The 13850-nt window shown below is 43.4% G+C and overlaps 1 protein-coding gene across 6 annotated transcripts in view; it reads right to left on the reverse strand.

Moving 5' to 3' along the window:
• The window catches only part of FARS2 (phenylalanyl-tRNA synthetase 2, mitochondrial), a 526347-nt gene that overhangs the window by 121065 nt on the left and 391432 nt on the right, over positions 1–13850 (reverse strand). The window lies entirely within an intron of this gene.

Genomic DNA, 13850 nt, shown 5'->3' on the forward strand with positions numbered 1-13850 from the left:
AGGAGAGAAGGAAGGAAGGAAGGATGAATGGATGGGAGAGACAGAGGGAGGGGAGCATAAAGAAGGGTTGGAGAGGATACAAACTGAAACCTGTGTATGTGGCTGGTGGGAATGTAAAGTGATAGCCTCTGTAGAAAACAGTTTGGCAGTTCCTTAAAAAGTCAAACTGAATTATCAAATGACTCAGCAACTGTATTCCTAGGTATATTCTCCAAACAGTTGAGAATAGGGACTCATATACTTGCGCATACATGTTCATACCAGCATTATTAACATTTAGCCAAAACATGGCAACAACACAAATGTCCACCGAGGGAGGAATGGATAAACAAATTGTAGTTTATATGTACAATGAAAATTTTTCAGCCATAAAAAGGAATGAAGTATTGCTACATGCTGAAATGTAGATGAACCTTAAAAACATGCTAAGTTAAAGGAGCCAGACAGACACAAAAGGTCATACAGTGTATGAATCCGTTTTATATGGCATATCCAGAATAGGGAGACCCAGAGAAGTAGAACGCAGATTGGTGGTAGCCAGGCGCTGGAGGCTGGAAGGAGTGGGATGGGAAGGGAAGCAGCCCTGTAATGGGTGTGGGGTTTCTTTGGTGTGATGAACATATCTTGGATCTAGATAACCAGATAGACGTGGTGGTTACATAATACTGTGAACATACTAAATGCCACTGAATTGCTCACTTGAAAATGGTTAATTTTGTTATGTGAATTTTATCTCATTAAAAAAAAAAACAATCACAGAAAAATAAGTTCAGAGCAGCCCTTCCATGGAGACACCGTCTACATGGACACCGATCTGAAATAGATATGTCAGATATCCTTGAGTCTGAGATTTTGGGTACAGGAATAAAGTGCAGTAGATAAGATTTTCTCCTCCCTCACATCTGCTATGGACCGTTTGGATCTATTTTTCCACAGAATACACCCAACAGATATTTTAACAGATATAATTTCTTCATTTTTCTTGGGGGATGGGGAGGGGGACTGTTTTTTTTTTTTTAATAAATTAGTTTTTTATTGGTGTTCAATTTACCAACATACAGAATAACACCCAGTGCTCATCCTGTCAAGTGTCCCCCTCAGTGAGGGGAACTGGTTTTAAAAACATAATGCAAAGGCCCAACTGAAAAACAAATATATCAAATTTTGAAATTAGTGCTATTTTATTCTTTTTTTTTTCATGTTTACTGACGATAAGGAACTAAAACCACCCTCCAAGTAAAATTATTAGCTACTCAAGGGAGCATACCAACAGATCATAATAGCTATTTTTCACAGTTGCTTGAAAGTATGTCAGGATGTTTGAATGTAATTTTAATTAAACAAATTTGCAATCAGGAGTACAATCTTGCCATTTTCCTCTTATAGCATGAGCTAGAAGAACAAAAATCCTCCTAGTAGTACCATAAGCGGGAAACCTAAGTACAAGTATTATTTAAAACAATTAAACAGTGTAATTACGATGTAGAAATGTGGTCATATGTTACAGGATCCAATTTCAATCTCCACCTGGTCCAGCCATTGGCCAAATAAAGCTGTCGGGGGGGGGGGGGGGGGCAGGCAGGACACAAGACATTAGAAGAGTTAAAGGCAGGAAGGAAGGATGCCCCAGAAAAGGACATGAGGATATGGAGGGGCTCCTGGCTAAAATCTCTAAAACACATTTGTTTTCTGAGAAGCACTTGAAACAGCTCTACTCTGAAGGTTGGAGGGACCTTGAATCTTGGTTTTTCTATTAGCCATTAGGATTTTTCCATCTTGAATATCTGTAAGGATCTCCTTTACTTCACTATGCTAAGAATAGCTTCTTCAGACTAGTCTTCCCAAGAATTTGATCTGTTTAATATTGCCAGATATATTTCTGTATCAGATGTAATATCAGATTATTTGGGGTTCATATTTAAATAGATTTTTTCTGGCAGTAGGAATCCTGAAACGAAGAAATTCAATGTACAGGTATTCCTTGATTCACTCTAGGTTAAAAAAATTAACGTTCTAAATATAATCAAAATCAACTCCTCTCTGTTTTCCTTTTGAGACGTTGCTCACACCTCCTTTTCCTAGCTTTCCTTCCCTCATTTTGGGGAGGCTGTTTCTGCCTTGAGAGGTGAGAGGAGGTCAAGTCTAATTTCAGGAGCTGTGGGTGCTTTGTATTGTGTTGCACTTCTCTTCCGCAGAGGTGGCTTCTCTCCCCCAGAGCCTTTGGGGTGGGCGGTTCCACACAGCAGGTAACCAGGCTGCCTGGCCTTACAAAACCAAAGGAAAGTATACACAATCTTACTCAAAGAAATTTCTTTCCCCAAATGCCATTTTAAGAAATGCTGATCCAAGTATTGTCCAAATTCCAAATTCCATTCATATTTTCTGGTCTGAATTGCCATGCCCTATCCTTTAAGTTAAACAGGCTGGCTATCCCCTATGAAGCGAATTTAATGATGCAGGTCTTAGGTGGGCCACCCCAGCGCTGGGGACTAAGCTCTAACCATCATTCCTGCGTAACTCCTGTTTCTCTGAGGAGGCTAATGGAGATGCTTCACCTGCCCTACCCATCCTTTAAAAGAGCTACAGGAGAAGGGAATGTACAAACGGGTAAGTGGCTGAAAAGTGAAACTTCCCCCACAACATTATTCCAAATGAAAATTACCAAACACACAGGCACAAAGAGGCAGGTCTAGGGGCCAGAGTTTGGACATGTTTGCTGCATCACACGTCAACCCTCTGTGTTTATCCACTAAGTCAGATATTCTCTAATTGACATTTGTGGAATAAATATTCGTGAAGGCACAACAGGGGGGAAACGAAAAGAAATGTGATTAACCAAAGTATTTCTAACTTTGAACTTACTACTAGAGGCTTCTTACTGGCCAGATCCGTGTGGTCTTGGCAGGTCACCTGACTGCACTCTCTAATCTCACTCCTGCCAGTCGAGCCTTCCATGGCTTCCATCCCCCGACCTCTGCTCCTCCACCTGGACCTCCTGGCTCACCCTTCTTAATTCCTTCACTCACTCTTTCTCTCTTCCATCCCTTATGCCTTCTCAGGAGTTCATTTTTCCTTATCCTTCCCCTTCTGCTGTTCCAGACACCTGTTCCAGGTCCCCTGGGCATCTCAGTCCTGTCTGGAGGAACTCCAACTGCCAACTGTATACTCTAATCCAGGCCCTTCCCTTCCCCTTAGGGCAGTATTCCCATGTAGCCTACCTAAAACTCAAGAAGACCAGAAATAACCAAATAATCTCCACCAAAGCACTGCTCCCCTAACCTAACCCCTGCCTCAAGGTCAGCCCTCAGCCTCTCAAGTCACACCACCCAGGACTCAGAAGTTATATTTGGTTCCTTCACCTCCATGCTCTCTCCCTCAAATGGGGCCACCTTGCCTGTGGGGATTTTAATCCCCACATATCCTTTCCACCGGTCAGCTTTTCCCACCAGGCCCCAGCCACTGTCTCAGCCGACTCTTATCTCCTTGAATTCAGGTAAGCTATACAGATGTGCTTCTACCTCCAGCTTTTTTTTTTTTTAAAGATTTTTATTTATTTATTCATAGAGACACAGAGAGAGAGAGGGGCAGAGACACAGGCAGAGGGAGAAGCAGGCTCCATGCAGGGAGCCCGATGTGGGACTCGATCCCAGGGCCTCCAGGATCACACCCTAGGCTGCAGGTGGCGCTAAACCGCTGAGCCACCGGGGCTGCCCTACCTCCAGCTTTACCCGTGGCCAACCCAGTCTCAAAACAGATCATCACTTACATACCTGAAAACAGGTGAATTAGCTCAATGGCTCCACACGTTCTCCCAGAAAAATCCACATGTGTATAAGGAAATACGAGGCCTTTAAGATCTGGCCCATCCCCTCACCCTGCCATGCCTCCTGTACACTGGGCACCCTGAAAGGTTTTCATCTCTCTCTCTTCCTGTCTGTGTGCAGGCCGTTCTACTCTGCCTGGCATTTCTTGGCCCATTCCATAGCTAATTCTTATTTGTTGGCTGAACCACAATCTGTAAACATTTCTTGATCATTTAGGGCAAAGTGAGGTGCTACTCTTCTTTGAAATCGTGATGGTGCCATCTCTCATCGAAGGCATTTTTCACATTAAACTGCAAATATCTACGTGCACTGAGACCTCCTATCAGACTGAGCTCCCTGAGGACAAGAGTTCATTTAAAAAGTCATTTTCACATCTCCTGACCACAAGTATCGGACAGCACAGTGCCTCACCCATGGTAAGTGTTCACATCACATGTTCACTAGAATGAAGGAGTCACAACTTGAGATATATTTTTAGCTACTCTAGCTAAGGGAAAAAGAACAATTCAGAATTATACTGAATAGAAACATTCAGAGCTCACGGGGCCCAGTGCAGCCTCAACTCTGTGATGCCGCAGAGTTCTCTGGATTGGAAGCTGATGACCTCAGCCTGTCACCCTCTTCCTTCCTGCCCTCTTCCAATGCCACAAGTCTGTAGTTCTGTGTCTAAGAACTCATTTGATCTCGAATAATGGAAACCCATGTGAAACCAGCTTAAACAACAGCTTATACTTGCTTTGGGTATCTGAGCAAGGATTGGACAGCTGAACTGGGGGAAGGGTGGGGTGCAGTGGGATCCCAGAACACAATGGAACCAGGGGCTCAACCACACCAGCGCTCTTCTCTCCATCACCAGCTGCTTCTCTCTCCCTCTCTGCTCACTACATTCTTCAACTGGGGAAAATGGCCAGAGATGGTTCCTAGGTATGTCACTCATGGCTTAAGCTCTCTCTGGGCTTCCATCCAACATTATGGAGAAAAGGCCTTACTGGCCCAGCTTCATGAGGTGCCCGACCCTAGAGGAATCATTTAGGCCGAGGGACAGTCCCCCTGGATCAGTGTGGAAGCTGTCCCATGAACATGGCACACGGGGGAAGAAGCTGCTTCTAGAAAAGCATGTCAGCAGCAATGTCAGGGATCCACTACCATGATTCTATACAGGATGGCTTAGGTACATAGAGGTTTCAAAAGCCCACATTCAAGAAAGCTACGGTTTTCTGCTCTCCCTGTACAGACAGCTTTTTTCTTCCTTTCATATCGCCTTCCTTCAAAATTTTTCCTTGTTCCTCACCTGTGGCACACAAACATACACACAAGCATGTTATAATTTGACTCCTTGAATTTCTATTCAACCCTGTGATTTCCCCTCTTCCAATGAGGAAAGGATTTCCTAGGTAATCATGAATAATTTGCATACTTCCAACACCCCACACTTTTCTGATCCTGGGAGCTCAGAGCATTAAAATATATTTTTACATAGGATGCAACCAATCTTCTTAAAGGCACTTTTTTTCCCTTTTATTTTCTTCCTTTTCTCTATTTGAACACTAGTCTCAAAAATGCTATTTTTATCCCAGCACTTACTCAGAATCCAACATGCTATAACCTAATTCCTTTTCCTGGGGAGCAATCCTCACCCCCACTCTGTTTCTTCTCAGTAAGGAACCGTCATAACTGATAGGCAAGGGTTCTGGCCACCCATCTGGAAAATGTTACCAAATGGGGTCTCTTTCCTGTCTACATTGAAAAGGATGTCAGTTATATCTAGAGAGAACATGATGTAAGTATGTTGTTGCTGGATTTTCTTTCTTTTTATCATTCATTCATTCATTCATTCATTCATCATATGTTTATTGACTAGTTGCTAGGTTTTAGATCTCAAATAGAGCAGAAAGTTAAAGACCCAGTGGCTGGCAGTAACTCAGAATGCAGGGGTGGAAACTGTATAAATACAATGCAATGTGGCAATTGCCAAAAAAGAACATGCTAGGCTTATTCCACCATCACTACAGAATTTTAAGAACTGCATCCATACCATGTGTGTTGCTGGACAGACGATTAGCTAGGAGAGATTACCATATTTAATAAATGCTGGGATAAGTGATTTTTCCAGTAAAATTCCATGTAAATGTCTAGACCACAGCTGTCATCTCTTGTACAAATATTTCGCCTTCTTAATTTTCACTGCTGGTTCCCTCTCCTCTCATCTCACTATTGTCACTTTCTCCTAGGAGTAAGTGGAGGCTAAGAAAAGTAGCTGGATCTGTCAAATACAGAACCTAAAACCTTTCATGGGGTATTCTTTCTCCTCTCAGAAATATTAAGTAAGACATCTTGCAAAACAGTTACATTCAAAAAAGATGAGAAGGTGACTTGCATTTTGTTGATTTTTGTCCTCATTTCCAAACTATGCTTCCAAGGAAAAGACTCTGATCTGAACTCAGATGGAGTCAGATCTGCGCTAGAATCCCCAAGCGTCTATTTGCAGGGATCTACCTGGAGAGGACAGCCTCGGGGCAGGAGCTCTGCAAGGTAGGAAGGAAGACAGGGCTCAAGGCATAGTCGCTTGAGTCCCTGGTGGCAGGTGTAACACCAGCAGGGGAAGGCGCAGCTCTGCCCAAACTTGAAATAGCTCAGGACACCATGAAGACCCCCCAAAGTCTCAGGTGTGTTGGCTGGGGCGGCTGTAGGGCTGACAAAATCCAGGAGGAGGAAACCATGGACCCTATGAGTCACAAGCATGTTCAGGAGAAGTTTGTCTGTAAGTAAATGTGGGACATCCTTGGGGATCTCCAGAAGTACTTGAGGGGAGCTCTGCAGGAGGCTGAGGTCTCCATGAGTAGGTGGTGGTAACATGCTGGGGATATCCCAATATAAGTTCCTCGATTCATTTCCTAAGCATCCGGGTAGCCTAGCCCTCTCTCTGCCACAGGGGCCCCACTGAGAGGGGACGCCCCTACTTGCACCACGTTGCCTTGAGGCGTCTTTCTCTTCTTCGTGTAAATCTTATGGAACATTCTCCCTTGCTTTGTTCTCACTAGACACCTGATTAAATCAAGTAATACTTTCTCTGGCTCCAAATTATACACTTGAATAAGTAGATTCCCTACAGTGATGCTATAGGCTATTAAAACAAAACAAATCAAGAAAAACAAAACAAAACAAAAAACAAAATGAAGTGCCTATTGGTCTCCTGGATTTTCTAATTTAGCCATCCCCTACCTCCCACCCCCATGAAGATCCAAATCCGATCCCACCTCTAAGGAGGGGCAATCAGGAGCCCTGGAGCAGCACCTAACAGTGGAGCACCCAAGCAGACTGCTGCCCCCAAGCCCGGCTCCTCTGTGACTGCTTGTCTGCTCTGCCACCCACTTCTGTGGCACTTGCTGACTGCATGGCGCCCTACCAAACGTCCTCAGTAAGAAAGACACCCTAGATCTTGGGTGCCATTTGGCCCATCTGTGTACATCATTGGTCCCTTCCCCTGGAGTTGACCTCTCATCCCCAAAGGTCCCTGCCTGCCTTTGTACACTAACAGCCTAAATCTCAGTTATGACCAAGTTAAGGAAAAGTAACTAGCCCAAGAGACACTCTGGCTGTCACATGGCACCACCCCGGCTTGCGCACTCTGTGGTGCTGGAGCTCTGCTGAGTCTGTCTCTGCTGCTCAGAAATGTGGATTTTTCTTGAGTGATTCAAATGGGTCTCAAAGACTTTCTTGTAAATCATAAGCCCATCTTCAGAGAGTCAACTCCAAGATCTATTATCAGAATAAGTGTTTGGTCATCCTACAGACGATTCTGAGGCTGTAAAGCGTCAAGCTGTATTTGGATTCATAATTCTCTTGGTTATTAAGACATCGTCATTAACTATGAGGGTTGTGGTACGGTCAAGGCCAACCCTCTGTGGGGTATGAAAGACAAATTAACGGACACAGTGTGGAGGGTGTGGTTGGGAGAGGGAGGCAGGCTCCCACTGAAGCTCTTGACATCACAGTTGGGTGGCAGCTACTTAAAAGAAGTGACCTTGTGACCTGGGGTAACAGAAACAAAGATCCAAAATGATTTGGAGCATGACTCATACTTGCCCAAAATAATGGGCTGGGGCTGCCCCTCACCATTGCACTTCTGCCAGCAATACTGAGACTTACATTCCCCTGCTAGGTTGTCCTTGGAATGCACTTGAACTTGCTTTAATGTGATCGATACCATTGGGAGTGGGACAGGGAAGCATCAAGGGACGTGGGTTACTTCTGCCTTGCATCTTAGAAAGAGAACATTCAACCTCCACACTACAGAAAGGTGCACAGGATGCCAAGTGAAGATTCTATCCAAAGAATTCCCTGAAAACTGCTAATTGAAAGTGAAAGGGGGAAGAGCGGCTTCAGGGTTAATTTTCACAAAGGGGTGCTGGAGCACAGGGGATCACTGAAGATCCCGCTCATTGAGCCTCTCTCCTCACCCGGCCGTCGAGCCGTCTCTCTCTCCCTCTCCGCTCCGGCCGAGATGCCGCTCCTGGGGCCCTGCAGGCCAGTGCTGAAGGTAATCCCAAAGAATCCTTCAGCAAACGGCGAGGTGCTGGGAACAAGGCAGAACAAGGTGTTCAGGGACTGAACTAATTGTGTTTTAATTTGTCTAACGCTGGTGGCACACAGGGCTGCTTATGTGGCCGTGAGAAAACGCACCCCTCGTGGACTGCTTTAAAGAGAAGGCTTTGGGGAAGGCAGGCAAAGACAAATATCCAGGCTAAAAATAGTTTTCTTAGAATTGCTTTCTGGGCTGTCTGAACGGCAACAATAAAAGTTCTTATAACTCACGCCACTGGCATTGCAATAAAAGCGAGGGAAGGGAAGAAGCCGGGAGAGTTCTGAAGCGGGCCTGGCCGCCTGGAGCCACGGCCCTGCTACCGCATGCTGCCCATTTCAAGGGGACACAACTTCTAACACGCTCTCTCAAGATTAGCTGCGGTTGGTTTTTCATTGCTAGCCAAGCTTTAAGTTCAGATAATTCACTTGTTTGGCTCTGTCGCAAGAAAGCAGACCAGGGAGTGACTTGTAAACCAGAGATGTCATCCCACCTGCCATCGGCCACAGCATTTTCCCAGCACACAACCCGGGAACAGCCATACTGACGACACAGCTCCGCTGACCAGCATCTGTGCCACTTCAGTAGTTTTATTTTTTACGATTAAATGTGCACTCCTTTAGCTGCAGGAAGAACATGTATCATTTCAGGACGATAGTTTTCTATGAAGTCCCACTCTGCTTCCCGTGATTACCAGAACTTCCTAGTCATATGTCTGTGGCTGCCAAATCCAAGACTTCCAGCTGTGCTGAGGTTATTCTTTATTTTAATAAGCAAGATGGGTTGATTGTGAAAGTTACTGGTTTTTACTGTGATAGCTATTTAAAAAAAAAAAAAAACAAATGCAACTCCGTGCTGTTTTAAAGTATTTCACATATACAGGCTCATCTAATTTTTGCAGCTGCCATTTTAAGACAATGTCAGCACCTTTGGTTGGCCGATGAAGTAACAGGCTCAGAAAGTCCCTTTATCAGACATCTAAGATGTGCACGGCCAAGACTTGGCTGATGGCCTCTGACTAGGAATTCTGAGCTCCTTCCACTGGACTACATTGCTTCTACTTCCTATGTCATAAAATATTTCTGGTCATTTAACAAAAGCTCCTCTAAGTAATGAAGAAGGGTCAATGAGCCACCTACCAAGCATCACGCAGGGAGGCAGCCTCCTTCCACTGTTATAAACATTGTGGGAAGATGGAAGCAAGTGACTATGCCATAGTGCCCTACGGAGTTTCCATCACGTGGAATAGCTTAGAAAAGCTCAAATGCAAATAAGGAACACAAGATATGAATGAGCCAACATTAATGGCTCAGTCATAAAGAACAGTACTGTTAGTTGGATCAAGGAGGGGTGAAGAGAGCTTGGGACTCACCTACAGCTCAGTATGCTTACTTCTAGCATCTTGGCCCTAGCTAGACCCTGACCATGGGTTTATGGATCCAGGAAAGCGTGTCCATGTCTGTATGAGCAGGATGCACAGAGTAAATGGCAGCCCCAGGAACAAGGTGGCTGTCTAGGAGAAGCACTGGTGTGAGCATATGGCCAGGCAGCACTGGCTGCAGACACCTGGGGCATCTTCCCCACCCCCTCTTCCTTGCAGTCCAGTCAAGTAAGTCTTTTAAACCCCCCAATTCTAACTCCAAAACCCTCTCTACCTTGGGCTCAACCCACATCTGTCCTATCTGAGCCCACTGCACAGTCCATTTCCACAGTTCACAAATAATTGGTGGCATCCTTACATGAAGTGCTAGAGGCTGAAGACAATGGTTAAGTTTCTTTCTGCTCCTCTTTGCTCTCTTCCCACCCCGGGCTAGGAACTATTTTAAGCAGTTGTGTCACAGGAGAAAATAAACACTGTACCCCATAATTCCTTTAGGTGTACGGACAGAGAGACTCAAATGACCAGTGTGCTCATAAATGCATTGGACAACAGAGATCTAGGTTTTTATGTTGACATACATAATTTATTTTCTTAAGGCTTCTCATTACTCAGTACATGTCTATAATACATATTGCAAAGGCATCAAAGCATATCCGGTGACCACAGTTCTCCTCTCTAGGAGTCATCACTACTCTGTTTTTTGTTATATGCAATTTGGAACTATAAGAATGTTTCTGCACATTAAGTGGCCTATAGACTAAGTGGCAAAGATGCTCTGGGAGAAGGTTCTGAATGATGAACCAGAACAAAAAATCATCTTCTTTTAACCTGAAGAGCTGTTATCTGTAACCCTCCGGGGTACAAATTTTTACCTGTAAAATACCTGGTTACCTGTAACCCAGAAAAAATTTGCCCATTTGTCTAACATTATGAAATTACGTCCGTATTCAGAAGTTTATATCTTCCTGAAACATCCTGGGATCTGCTCTTGTTCACAAAATGACACTGAATTTTTAAAAAAACAATTTAAAAATATGTTTGACTACTTGTTTATTTCAGAGAGTCTTTCACTTACTATTAGCATCTCTCAGTTCTTGATATTAGGCAAAGAGAGGGTCAGAGCTCAAGATATGCATTGATGAGCACAAGGTCAGGTGACCCTTCACTTGCTACCACCCAAGTCAGGAACTCTTACCGGGAGGAGAACGGGAGGGTGCAGGGTGTCCGAGGGAGAAAGATCTCTGAGAGGAGTTTAGAATATGTGAGTGGGGCTCAGTTAAACAATTGTATGTGGCACCCTCCTGTACATCAGGAGTCAGCCAAATCTCGCCCATCACTTGTCGTAATTAGGGCTTTACTGGAACACAGCTATGTCTGTTTGATTTCATTTTATCTATGGCTGTTTTTGCAATAGCAGAGGCGGGTAGACGTTGTGGAGACCCCACGGCCCAGAAAGTAAAAAATATTTACTATCTGGCCCTTAACAGAAACTATCTGGCCCTCTTGCCTTAGATATTTCCTGAAAGTCTTTATTCAGTGAGCTATTCTTACTAAATAATGCATGCTTTTCCATAAGTCTGTTCTTTTCCTCAGGGCTGTAATAGCAAAGTCCAACTTGGTTACCAGTAACAAAGACCTAAAAAACAATGGCTTCAACAAGATACTTGTCTCTCACATGAAAGTCCAGGGTTGAACTGATGCTCCAGTTTCAGACACCCAGACTGTACTCGATACAACCTCCACATTGCCAAAGTCACATCATGGTTCCAAAATGGATGCCAGAGTACCAGCCATCACATTCACATCCAAGTAGCAGGAAAGAAAAAGGATGGTCTCAACCCAACTTTTAGGAAACTTTTAGAAATATCTAAACATTTCTATTTATAAATCATGGCTAGACTGGCCACATAGGTACACCTAACTACAGTGGAGGCTCAGAACTGTAGACTTTCAGTTGGCTGGGAAGCTGCTTAGATAAAAAATCAAGGTTACATTATTTTTTAAGTGGGGGATTGGATATTGAGAGATAATCAGCAATCTCTGCCACAGGAACTTTACTCCAACCGCCGAGTCCCCTTATTAAGATAGTGCATACTCTGGGCAGGGTAATCGTTGGGCATAGCTCCAGAATAATTGGCCTTAAATATTTGTTTAGCATTTGTTTAAAAAATGGTAAGATCAGTGCCAATAAAAAGTTTTTTTTTTTGGTCGGTTAGTTGTTTTAAAATTTCCAATTGAAAGTACGGTCTCCTCTGGAAGGAACTAGACAAATTCTCCTTTCATCAGTTAGTTTGTGGTTATGTGTCCAGAACTGCATCAATACAGTGCTCCTATACAGTCCAGTGATTTTTTTAAAAAATGGAATATATTTGCCTGCCCAGTCTGTCCATGGTCAAAAGACCCTGACACTATCTCACTCTCACAGCAATTTCTCCAATTAACATGCCTCTTCAGCATTTACCCTCACCACTGCAAATCACCTACTAAGTTAGAAAAAAACAGTATTTATGCCTCCCCAAACCATACTTACTCCCACTTCTCTAACCTTTAAGATCTGATCATCTCCAACCAGAAAGGGCTATTCGTCCTAACTTTTGACACTGATGATATGAGAGGTAGATGTTAGGCTAAGGCAACGTCAAGAAGCAAAAGCTTGAGAAGCTTGAGAAATTAGGAATGGATTCTGAATCCTTGATTCCCAAGGATTCTCCAACAATGGAGAAAAAAATAATAATTCATGTGCTTTTGGTATCTTAGTTAATACCAAGCAGTCTTAGTTCCATACTTTCTCTCCCCTTCAAAAGGAAGTAACTGGAATTTCACTATCAACATGCAAATTCCTAGAAATTTCTCTCACAGAAAAGTCCCGGGCTAAATGGGGTATCCCATCATGTCAAAAACCCAGGCTGCTCCATATATTCTTTTTTCTATAAAGTTAGGGGATATCATCTGCAAACTCCAAAACATATTTAAAAGCTGTCAATAGCGCTGAAAGCAGGGAGAAGCCAATGAGAAGATGTGAAGGAAAGAAACACACACAGTGGCATTTGTCAGAAAATACCAGCAAAGACACATTTCTCAGAGTGGAGGGTTATTTATAATCTGAAGTTCAAAATCTTTATCACCAGTAAATGTTGAAACTGAGGTAAACAAAGACAAATCTTTCGTTTGTAAGAAGAGAAGATTTGCAGTGGGAGGCAGAACTACACAAAGAATCAATGAGATGAGTGAGTTATTTCTTGGCACTGGAGGGGACGACAGCTGTAGGGTGGTGGAAACAACCAGCTGAGCCCCTCCCTGCCAGGTCAACCCCCAACCTCACACTTAAACTTTGTGCACATAGCTGTTGCAGAAAATCCAATGCCATTCAAATACAAGTAACAAAAAGGCCTATCGCATGCATGCCACAGGTACATCAATTTTAAAACTTGGAGAAAATAATAAGGAAGATGGCAGAAAAACTTATTAGCAAAGAAGTCATAGAACAAAAAATGTTGCTCAGGGACCGTAAGAAATTACTGGTCAAATATCTTGCAATAAATTTTAAAAACCAAATGAAGCAATTGCTCTATGAAGTAAAACTACAGTGCAGAAATAATTCAGAGAATAGATGGCAAGAAAACAGGAGGAACTGAAATGCAAGCTCAGAAAAGGGGGAAAAACAAAGTAACAGAAGATGGAAACGGAATGTGAGCAAGGAAGAAGAAACTGCAGAAAATAGGAAGGGACGGAGAAGGTAGCGATGAGAAAAGCATTCAAAATAAAGTGAAAATAAAGATTTTTAAAACAATAGAGAGAAAGTAATAGAGAAATCAGATAAAGAACAGCCTACTCATACAGAACTGGAATTCCTGAAGAATGCAACAGAACAATGGATCAAAACAAATCTATAATGATATAACTTAAGAAAACTTTTCTAAAACCAAAGCAGAGTCAAATTCCATCAGTGTAAGACCACCACACACCCACACACCCACACCCCCCCCCAACACCCCCTCTCCCACACCCCAGGGAGAACAGGCCAACACCGAGATGGATCCCGATAAAGTTACTAAACTTTATC

The sequence above is a fragment of the Nyctereutes procyonoides genome, unplaced genomic scaffold (assembly GCF_905146905.1).
Source record: "Nyctereutes procyonoides isolate TBG_1078 unplaced genomic scaffold, NYPRO_anot_genome, whole genome shotgun sequence".
In the NCBI taxonomy this organism is placed as follows: Eukaryota; Metazoa; Chordata; class Mammalia; order Carnivora; family Canidae; genus Nyctereutes; species Nyctereutes procyonoides.